Here is a 10771-nt window from a genome sequence, read left to right as displayed (position 1 = left end):
GCTGAGGCAGGAGAATCGCTTGAACCTGGGAGGCAGACGTTGCAGTGAGCTGAGATCATGCCATGGCACTCTAGCCTGGGTAACGGAGAGAGACTCCATCTCAACAACAACAACAAAAAAAAAACAGAAAGAAAAAAAGAAAAGGTTTGAAATATTGTGAGAATTACCAAATGTGTCACAGAGGCTTGAAGTGAGCACATGTCATAGTGAAAAGATTTGAAATATTGCAAGAATTATCAAAACGTGACACAGGGACAAAGAAGACCACATGTCTTCTATCAGTTAGCTATTGGCGTGTGGCAAACCATCCCAGAACTCAGAGGCTTAAAATAATCTGTGATTATGTCCCATGAGCCTACAAATTGGCTGGGCAGTTCTGCTAAAATCATCCAGGTATGGCTGATCCCACCAGGGGCACTCATGTGTCTGCAGCCAGCTAGTGGCTAGGCCGAGGCTGGCTGGGATGAGCCAGCTTTGCTAGGTGGGGTCTCTCATCCCCCCAGGAGCTAACCTGGACCCATTCTTATGGTGAGGTTCTAGGAGAGAGTGGAATTCACGTGCAAGGCCTTCTGAGGCCTAGGTTTGAAAATGGTGTGATGTGATTTCCTATGCCTTCTATGGGCCAATGCAAGTTACGAGGCCAGCCCAGATTCAAGGGGTGGGGAAACAGACCACACTTCTTGACTGGAGCGGTTTCAAAGTCACATAGTAAAGTGTGTGGATACAGGCAGGGGTGGGCATTATGGCCATTTTTTTTGCCATCAGTCTACCACAGATGTACACAATATGTCTGAAACACTGCAACATACTGATAGCTCACGTGTAATGGGCAACGGGTTAAATCCCTGAAGACACTAATGCAGGATGAATCTTTCTTCAAATTCTCACCCAGGAAGAAGAGGAAGGAGTGGGGAAAACACTGGGAATGATGCCAGGCTGTTAGCAAGTGGCTGACTTTTGGGGATGTGATTTTGGGAGTCCTGCGCTAAGAAAGGATCCACATAAAGAACTAGAGGAGTGAGCCCAGGTAGAATCCTTTAGGCAAGATCAAGGTGGGCATGGTGGTGTGCACCTGTGGTCCCAGCTACTCAGGAGGTTGAGGCAGGAGGATGGCTGGAGCCCAGGAGTTCAAGGCTGCAGTGAGCTATGGTTGTGCCACTGCACTCCCAGCCTGGATGACAGAGTGAGACTCTGTCTCTAAAAAAATATCAATAACAACAACAACAAAAAACCCCAAAAAACATGCTCCTTGAAGCTCAGAGATTAATTCTGGAAAATTCTCAGCCAATACATTATCTCTCTTCCCTAGTCTCTTTTTCTTGGGCATTTCTATAAGCAAATGTCAAGCCTTAATTTCTTTCCTATTTTCCATCTCTTTATCTCTCCATGAAGCATTGTGGTTAATTTCTTCAAGTCAATCTTCCAGTTCATTATTATTATTATTGAGACAGAGCCTCTCTCTGTCACCCAGACTGGAGTGCAGTGGTGTGATCTCAGCTCACTGCAACCTCTACCTCCCAGGTTCAAGTGACTCTTGTGCCTCAGCCTCCCAAGTAGCTGGGATTACAGGCCCATACCACCACATCCAACTAATTTTTGTAGTTTTAGTATAAACGGATTTTCACCATGTTGGCCAGGGTGGTCTCAAACTCCTGGCCTCAACTGATCCACCCGCCTTGGCCTACCAAAGTGCTGGGATTACAGGTGTGAACCACCACACGCAGCCAGTTCATTATTTTTCTCTTTAGTTTTGTCTAAACCACTTTAATTTATCCAGTATTCACTGCAATGACTTTTTTTTAATTTCTAGAAGTTACATTTGATTTATTCTCAGATCTCCCTATTCTTTTTTTTCAACGTCTTGTTCCTTCCACTTATTTTCAAAGTTTAAATTTATGTCTTTAAAAACTGTAACATATTTAGGGGGTGGAGAAGGCTTCTTCAGACCATTCTGCTGGGCACTAAGGGTCTAATTCTGATTTTGTTGTTTTTGTAACCTTTCTTCATGGTGGTTTTATAAGACTGGATTGAAAACAGCTGCTCATATATGGGAATCTGTGTGGCCTAGATTGAGAACCTACTTTCTCCAGAGCAGTTTCCTCCTTTAAAAAATCATTTAGGCCAGGCACTGTGGCTCACGCCTGTAATTCCACCACTTTGGGCGGCTGAGGCGAGCGGATCACCTGAGGCCAGGAGTTTGGGACCAGCCTGGCTAACATGGTGAAACCCCGTCTCTACTAAAAATACACAAATTAGCCAGGTATTGTGGTGGGCACCTGTAATCCCAGTTACTCGGGAAGCTCAGGGAGGAGAATCGCTTGAACCCAGGAGGTGGAAGTTGCAGTGAGCCCAGGTCGCGCCATTGCACTCCAGCCTGGGTGACAAGAGTAAAACTTCATCTTAAAAATACATACATACATACATAAAATAAAATAAATAAAAAGTATGGCCAGGTGTAGTGGCTCATGCATGTAACCCCAGCATTTGTGGAGGCCGAGGTGGCAGGATCACTTGAGCCAGGAGCATGAGACCAGCCTGGGCAATGTAGGAAGGCCCCACCTCTACAAAAAGAATTTGAAAATTAGCCAGGCACACCTATAGTCCCAGCTACTTGGGGGTGCTGAGGTGGGATCACTTCAGCCCAGAGGGCGTCGAGGCTACAGAGGGTGCTGTTCATGTCACTGTTCTCCATTCTGGGTGACAGAATGAGACTCTGTCTTAAAACACATTATTTATTTATTTATTCATGTTAGAGACAGGGTCTCATTGTATAACCCAGGCTGGAGTACAGTGGCGCAATCATAGCTCACTGCAGCCTTGAACTCCTGGGCTCAAGTGATCCTCCCACCTCAGCCTCCCAAGTTGCTGGGATTACAGGCACAGATTACCAGGCACGGCTAATTAAAAACAATTTTTTTAGAGACTGGTTTTCATTGGGAAGGTTCTGTGAGATGATGTCTAGAATCACCTGTCACAGCGAGTATCTGATAAATATTAGTTCCTTCCCCTCTTTGTGTATTTGGTGCCTAATAAATGCTTATCAAGTCAAATGAAAACAAGAAGGATATAACTGACGACATGAAAATTTCTCAGGATATAGAAGAAGCTGCCGAGTTCTGCACAAGTCCTCAAGGAAAGGCAGTCGGTAACTCTCCCCAGCAAGTACCCTCTGGACACGCCCCCTGGGCTGGGATTGGAGGACGGATGGCTGCAGAAGTGGCCATGAAGTGGCCTTTTCCTCTGTGAAGCTTGCACACCAGAGAGCTGCCACCAGGTGGTGCTGTGGTGACCACGTAAGCCCCGGGGCATCTCCAGGGCAGGGCCCTACCCCAGGAGCTTCCTCCAATGCCATTCCCATTAGAGAGGGAGGGAGTGCCCTGGGAGTGGGGGCTGATCACATCCTAGAGCGCCCGCCCCTCCCTGGAGTCCCTGCGATGGATTCTTGAGCATGGGACTCTGGGCTTAGCCCTGCCTGGAGGACAGGGCCATTTGGGTAAACCCTCAACTATTAAATTAGTTGAGGGTTTAAATTAAAGGGAGGGCCTGGTGCACTGGCCCATGCCTGGAATCACAGCATTATGGGAGGCCGAGGTGAGAGGACTGCTTGAGCCCAGGAGTCTGAGACCAGCCTGGGCAACACAGTGAGACTTCTTCTCTAGTATTTTATTATTTTATTATTATTATTATCATTGAGATGGAGTCTCGCACTGTTGCCCAGGCTGGAGTGCAGTGGCACAATCTCCGCTCACTGCAACCTCTGCCTCCCAGGTTCAAGCAATTCTCCTGCCTCAGCCTCCTGTGTAGCTGGGATTACAGGTGCCTGCTACCATGCCCAGCTATTTTTTTCCTTTTTTTTTCTTTTTTCTTTTTTTTTTTTTTTTTTTTGCATTTTTAGTAGAGACAGGGTTTCACTATGTCGGCCAGGCTGGCCTTGAACTCCTGACCTCATGATCCACCTTCCTCGGCCTCCCAAAGTACTGGGATTACAGGTGTGAGCCACTGTGCCTGGCCAATTTTTTTGTTTTGTTTTTTAATTAAAGGGACAGATAAAGGGTCAGTAGAAAGAACCCTGGTGTGGGTGTCAGACAGGTAAGGGGCCCTCCCTTGGCTCCATTCATTAATTACAAGCTGTGTGACCATGAATAAATCTCCTGGGCTCCCTGCACCTGCTCTCTTGAAAAACAGGGACCGTTCTGGTGTACCTCCCTCCAGGCTGGTTGTGAGGATGGATGAGATACCACTTGCAAAGGGCCTGACCTGAAAGTGGTACTTCATCCTTCTCTTGGTGCAGTTCAACAGGTATCCATGGAGGCCCTGTCCCTGGGCATCCACGCTGGAGCTGCCAGCCTCGAGGAAGCTGGGCAGGCGAGAAAAGAGGAATCAAGGGCTGGGCGCAGTGGCTCAAGCCTATAATCCCAGCATGTTGGGAGGCTGAGGTGGGTGGATCACCTGAGGCCAGGAGTTCAAGACCAGCCTGGCCAACATGGTGAAACCCCATCTCTACTAAAAATACAAAAATCAGCTGGGCATGGTGGTAGGCGCCTGTAATCCCAGCTACTTGGGAGGCTGAGGCAGGAGAATTGCTTGAACTTGGGAGGCAGAGGTTGCAGTGAGCCGAGACTGCGCCACTGCACTCCAGCCTAGGCAACAAGAGCGAAACTCCATCTCAAATAAATAAATAAATAAAATTAAAAGTTTAAAAAGAGGAATCCAGGACTAGAAGGTGTGTGGCTTCCCCAGCTGCAGGGGGACTGGCTGAAGGATGGGGTGTCCAGGGGAGGTCCCTTCCCCTCTGAGATCACAGCTGGTGGGAATGGGGTCTGCCTGATCACTGTTCCCTCTGCGCCCTGCACAGGTCCTGGGATGTCATGGTGTAGGTCCCAGGAGACGTTTGCTGGCTGACCGATAAATTAACTACATCAAGTAAAAATGCTACTACTAAAGGTTCAAGTCAGGGCCTGAGTCCAGGTCTCTGCTTTCTGCTGGACGGGCGAAGCTCTGCATTTTGGACCCTGTTTATCTCTCCAGCCTTGTTTCTCACAACTTCCTGGCAGAAACCTTGACTGCTTTCACTCGCCCTTCCCAGCACATGCACCTTCCTGCCTCCGGACTTTGGATATTGCCAGTCCTAGGCCCTCTGGCCTCCCGCCTGCCTCGAAGCCTCTAGAGGCTTACCTGTCCTTCAAAGCCTGCCCTCTCCTCCCTGGCACCTTCCCTGCCTTCTGCAAGGAAAGGCTCCTCCTTTGAACTGCTGCAGCCCTTAAAGTCTAGGCCCTTGAGATGCAGCATTTGGTTCTGTTACTCACCTGCTTTAAGCCTGGCATCTTATTTTCTTAACTAGGTTGTAGGCTCTTTGAGGGCAGCAAGCTTGTCAGAAAAGGCAGCATAAAAGAAGGGTTAACAGGAAATGGTTTAGACATACATGAATTAGAATCCCAGGTTTGCTAATTACTGGCTGGGTGCCCTTGGAGAAGTCACCTAAACTCCCTGGGCTTCAGGTTTCCCATTTTCAAAAATGGAAAATGGGCCAGGTGTGGTGACTCACGCCTATAATCATAGCACTTTGGGAGGCCAAGGTGGGTGGATCACCTGAGGTCAGGAGTTCAAGACCAGCCTGACCAACATGGTGAAACCTCATCTCTACTAAAAATACAAAAAAATTAGCTGGGCATGGTGGTGGGCACCTGTAATCCCAGTACTCGGGAGGCTGAGGCAGGAGAATCACTTGAACTCCGGAGGCAGAGGTTACAGTGAGCCAAGATCATGCCATTGCACTCCAGCCTGGGCAACAGAGAGAGACTCCGTCTTAAATAAATAAATAAATAAATAAATAAATAAAAATAAAGCCATGCACAGTGTCTCATCCCAGCACTTTGGGAGGTCAAGGTGGGAGGATTGCTTGAGGCCAGGAGTTTGAGACTAGCCAGGGCAACACAGTGAGGCCCTGTCTCAACAAAAAATTAAAAAATTAGCCAGGTGTGGTGGCATATGCCTGTATTCCCAGCTATTTGGAAGGCTGCAGTGGGAGGGGTTTGAGCCCAGGAGTCCGAGACTGCAATGAGCTACAATGGTGCCACTGTACTCCAGTCTGGGTGACAGAATGAGAACGTCTCTTAAAACAAAAAGAGAGAGAGAGAATGCAATGTCTGTTTGCCAGTGTAATAATGCCCACACCTTCCAATGTGACTGGGAAGAAGAATGAGATGGACTCTGTTCCAGTCTGGCACACAGTAGGTGATCAATACACACCGCTGGTGTGTTTCTTATTTTGGAGAGGAGCAGGTGTTCTCCATCAAATTTCTGCCAAGGAATGCGGCAGCACCAACTAAAAATCATGCTTCCCATTGCTCCCTGAACCTGAGATCCAGGTACAACAACAATCCCACGAAGCAACTGCTAAATACACGCGATGTAAAACCACTCAAACGAAAATCCAGCTCGAGGCTCGCCACCTAGTTCTGACTTTCAAGTACCCCGGTGCTCATCAAAGCGGAAGAGATCATTAGCTCCAATCTGGGTTCTGAAGAAGTCACTGCTGCAGACTTCCTGACACATCTCTATTCAATCAGGCAGGCACCTTATAAAGATTATTCCCAGCCGTGACATTCTTCTCACGGTCCAGGTTTGGAAGCTCTAGCACTGGCCTTTCCAGCTAGCCAAAGGCAGAGACATCCAGGCCTCTGCTGGCTGATTACGTCTGAACCTGAGTTCAGTTCTCAAAAGGAGAGGGTGCGACTCTCAGACAGAAGAAGTCAGGTTGAGAGGGAAGGTCTCACTACAGGTGCAGCTGGCATCACTATATGCCCTCACAGACAGGAGAAATATGCAGTCAACTTTTTCTGTTTTCGCTTTGATTGCTGGGAAGCTAACAGCTCAGTTACAGCACTGGGTAATAACAGATAAACATAATAACCGTAACAGTAATAAAACAGTGGCTACTGAATGTCTATTACTTGTGAGCCATTCTGCTAAGTGCTTTATTGATCGATTGACTTAGAGACAGGGTCTCCCTCTGTCACCAGGCTAGAGTACAATGATGTGATCAGAGCTTGCTGCAACCTTGAGCTCCTGGGCTCAACTGATCCTCCAGACTCAGTCTCCCAAGCAGCTGGGGCTACAGATGTGTGCCGCCATGTCTGGCTAATTAAAAAAAAATTTTTTTGGCTGGGTGCGGTGGCTCACACCTGTAATGCCAGCACTTTGGGAGGCCGAGGCAGGAGGATCACTTAAGTCAGGAGTTCAAGACCAGCCTGGCCAACATGGCAAAACCCCATCCCTACTAAAACTACAAAAATTAGCTGTACTTGGTGACAGACACCTGTAGTTCCAGCTACTTGGGAGGCTGAGGCAGTAGAATCGTTTGAACCCAGGAAGCGGAGATGCAGTGAGCCAAGATCACGCCACTGTACTCCAGCCTGGACGACAGAGCGAGACTCCTTCTTGAAAATAAATTTTTTTTTTTTTTGGTAGAGATGGAGTCTTGTTTTGTTGTCCAGGCTGGTCTCAAACACCTATGCTCGAGCGATCAATCCTCCTGCCCTGGCCTCCCAAGACACTGGGACTATAGTCATGGACTACCAAGTCTGGCCCTGATTAAATTTTTACATTTTATTTATTTATTTAATAGAGATAGGGGTCTTGCTATGCTGGCCATGGTGGTCTCAAACTTCTGACCTCAAGCAGTCCTCCCGCCTCGGCCTTCCAAAGTGCCGGGATTGCGTGCGTGAGCCACCACCACACCTGGCTCCACTTAATCCTTTCAATTGTCCTATGAAGAAAGTATCACTAGACCCACTTCTCAGGCAAGAGGACTGAGGCGTAGAGACTAAGTACATGGGGTCTGTTTGCTCGGCTGGTAAGTGGCGGAGCTGGAATTCAGATCCAGGCCTGGCTGCAGGGTCCAAGTGCCTTCTGCTCCAGGCCTGCCTCCCTTGCACTGGACCTTCCCAATGGGCTTAGAGCTCCTGTTCCTATTTGTTTTTTTCTGGGTGCTGATGTTTTATATTTGCCCATAAGTTGTTGCTTTAGTGGCTGTATTTCCCGAAATGCCTGAAAATCTTTTGGGGAAGAACGATGGGGCTTTGCATAAATAAATGAATAAATGAATAAATAAATAAATAAATGTCTAAGAAAACGAATTAACAAAAGATAGAAAAAATAAAGAACAATGAAGGCCTAGTAGAGACCCGAAAGGTCAGAGTTCACACATCAACACCCTGTGCTGGGATGGCAAAGACAGGGTCCCCAAAACTCAGAGTCTGTCATTAAATCACAGGTACTGGGTATGTCCTGACCCATAGGCAGAAACATTTTTATCTTCTGCTCTGCAAAACAGGCTTGGCAATTTTCTAAAAGACAAGTTTTGACAACACTGACAATGCAGGCTTCATGAACAGGGAATCTTAGATACGAGGAAAAAAAACAAAACAAAACAAAACAGTTTCCATTACAGAGTGCTGGGAACTGAGATGATTAATTAACATGTAAGTTAATGAGACTTTGGGGTGTTTTCTTCTCCAGTTGGAATTCTCTCCAACCTCAGAGGAATGTTCCTTTGCTGCAGAGGGTCTGGATTCTTCTGTTGTTGTTATAGACTGAGACTCACGCATGGGACCTGGCTATGCAAAATTCTGAGTGAGGTGGAGTCCTGGGAGGGACGGAAACTAAGAATGGTCCCCAGAGAGGGGATCTCCTTCTGGGACCCAGACAGTCATTAGGGCTCACTGTGGGGGCCAGGAAAAGATACACTCCTGCAGACTATTCTCTCCATACACCTGTGCTCGCCACAGAAAGTTCAGCAGAGAATTTGTTTCCCTGGGGCTTAGGCAGACAGTGTGGGCATGTGCTCCATGGCTTGAGAGTGACAGTTACTGCTGGACCTGAGAAAGCAGCATTCAGTTTGCAACACTGTCTCCTGTGAGTTTTCCTAATGGGACTGCTCAGTTCTGGGTGCAAAATAGATTAAATTATATTTAGTGGCCAGGCACGGGGGCTCATGCCTGGAATCCTAGCACTTTGGGAGGCCAAGGCGGGTGGATGGCTCAAGCTCAGGAGTTCGAGACCAGTCTAGGTCACATGGCAAAACCCTGTCTCTACAAAAAATGCAAAAATGAGCCAGGCATGGTGGCACGTGCCTGCAGTCCCAGCTACTTAGGAGGCTGAGGTGGGAGGATGGGTTGGGCCCAGGGGAAAGAGGTTGCAGTGAGCTGAAATTGTGCCACTGCACTCCAGCCTGGGTGACAGAAGGAGACCCTGTCTCAAACAAAACAAAACAAAACAGAACAAAACAAAACACATGCATACATACACACACACACACACACACACACACACACACACACAGGTATGTTTTGGAAAAGTCCAGGGCCAAACCTGGAAACATGCTGACCCTCCAGGTACTACTAACCTTGGGACTCTATCTGAGGGGCCAGCGGCCTCCCTGGACATGGCTCATCTCATTGCACATTCAAACACCAATAGCCTTAACAGATTCTCTGGGCAGGGCTTGACGTTTCACAATTTGCAAGCAACTGACTCCATGATTAAATTGATCAGTCCTCTCAATTCCTGACTTACTACCCTTGGCCGAGTAGTCAGTTTCCTGTTACTAGAAGCAACTAAGCAGAGGCTAGTAGACAGATGGATGTCAAGGGGATCCTGTACAGTGTGGAAGTTTGTTTGAACTGGATGATTTCAAACGTCTGTTGGAACCCTGAGTCTAGGAGTCCACAATCTCATGTTCATGGGACAAAAGAATGAAATCAGGCCCAGCATAGCAGCCCTGATAAGATGTTCTAGCAGTGCCTTCTGGATCATCATCCTTCAACTGAGTGTCGAGTGTCCTTTACAGGAGTCACTGCTCTCAAGACTGCAAGTCACCTATTGCACAAAGTCTTAGCCAATCACTCAGCATGTACTATGTGCCAGGTTTCCTGCTAAGAGCTTAGATGCACTATTTTATTTTCCTTATGAGGTGGGTATCATTTGATCTATGTTAATAATAAGGAAGCCATGAAGAATGTAGGGGACTTGTACAGGGTCATACCGTTCCCATGATCTTAACCCCATGGCATGGAGAATTGTGGCCTTCTGGGTAATTACGAGCAACCAACTCTTTACTCTGCATATACTTTAGGAGTAGAAAGTGTGTCTACAAATGGTTACAGCAGGTGGTAGGAAAGACAGGCTAGGGAGATGCAGTGCCGGAAGAAAGAACCCCTGGGACATGTTTGTACAAGGGCTTCCCTGGTTCGGTCTGGAGGTGGTGGGATGTCTGGCACAAGCTCTGACCGTGGGGCAAGAGGGTTGGGGGTGCATCCACTGTCAGTGGCAGGAACAGTGGGATCCTCAGCCTCTCCTCCTTCCGTGCCTGTGCTTCTCTCTGCCCACCTTCTTCCCAGGCCTCCTCCTATTGCTCCTATGGGAAGAGGGGGTGCTGGCTTCATTAGTCAAGCGTGAGGACACTGATGGGCCACATGTACTAGCTGGCAGGTTGCTGTACATCAGGAAGCCGGACTGCAGGCTCTCCTCCCTCATCTGAGCTAGGCAAGTCACTGGAGGAGGTTAGGGCCACCTTCTCTCTCTCTCTGGCCCTTATCTGAAATGCATAGGACCAGAAATATTTTGGATTTCAGATTTTGGAATATTTGCATTATTCTTTTTTTTTTTTATTTTTATTTTTATTATACTTTAAGTTCTAGGGTACATGTGCATAACGTGCAGGTTTGTTACATATGTATACTTGTGCCATGTTGGTGTGATGCACCCATCA

General features: G+C 47.7%; 1 protein-coding gene across 2 annotated transcripts in view; it reads right to left on the bottom strand.

Moving 5' to 3' along the window:
• Positions 1–10771, bottom strand: part of TMCO4 (transmembrane and coiled-coil domains 4) — a 129868-nt gene that overhangs the window by 29813 nt on the left and 89284 nt on the right. The window lies entirely within an intron of this gene.

Source organism: Colobus angolensis, unplaced genomic scaffold (genome assembly GCF_000951035.1).
Source record: "Colobus angolensis palliatus isolate OR3802 unplaced genomic scaffold, Cang.pa_1.0 Scaffold130, whole genome shotgun sequence".
NCBI lineage: Eukaryota > Metazoa > Chordata > Mammalia > Primates > Cercopithecidae > Colobus > Colobus angolensis.
Note: the sequence above shows the minus strand (reverse complement) of the source record. Positions and strands in the feature narration are given on the sequence as shown.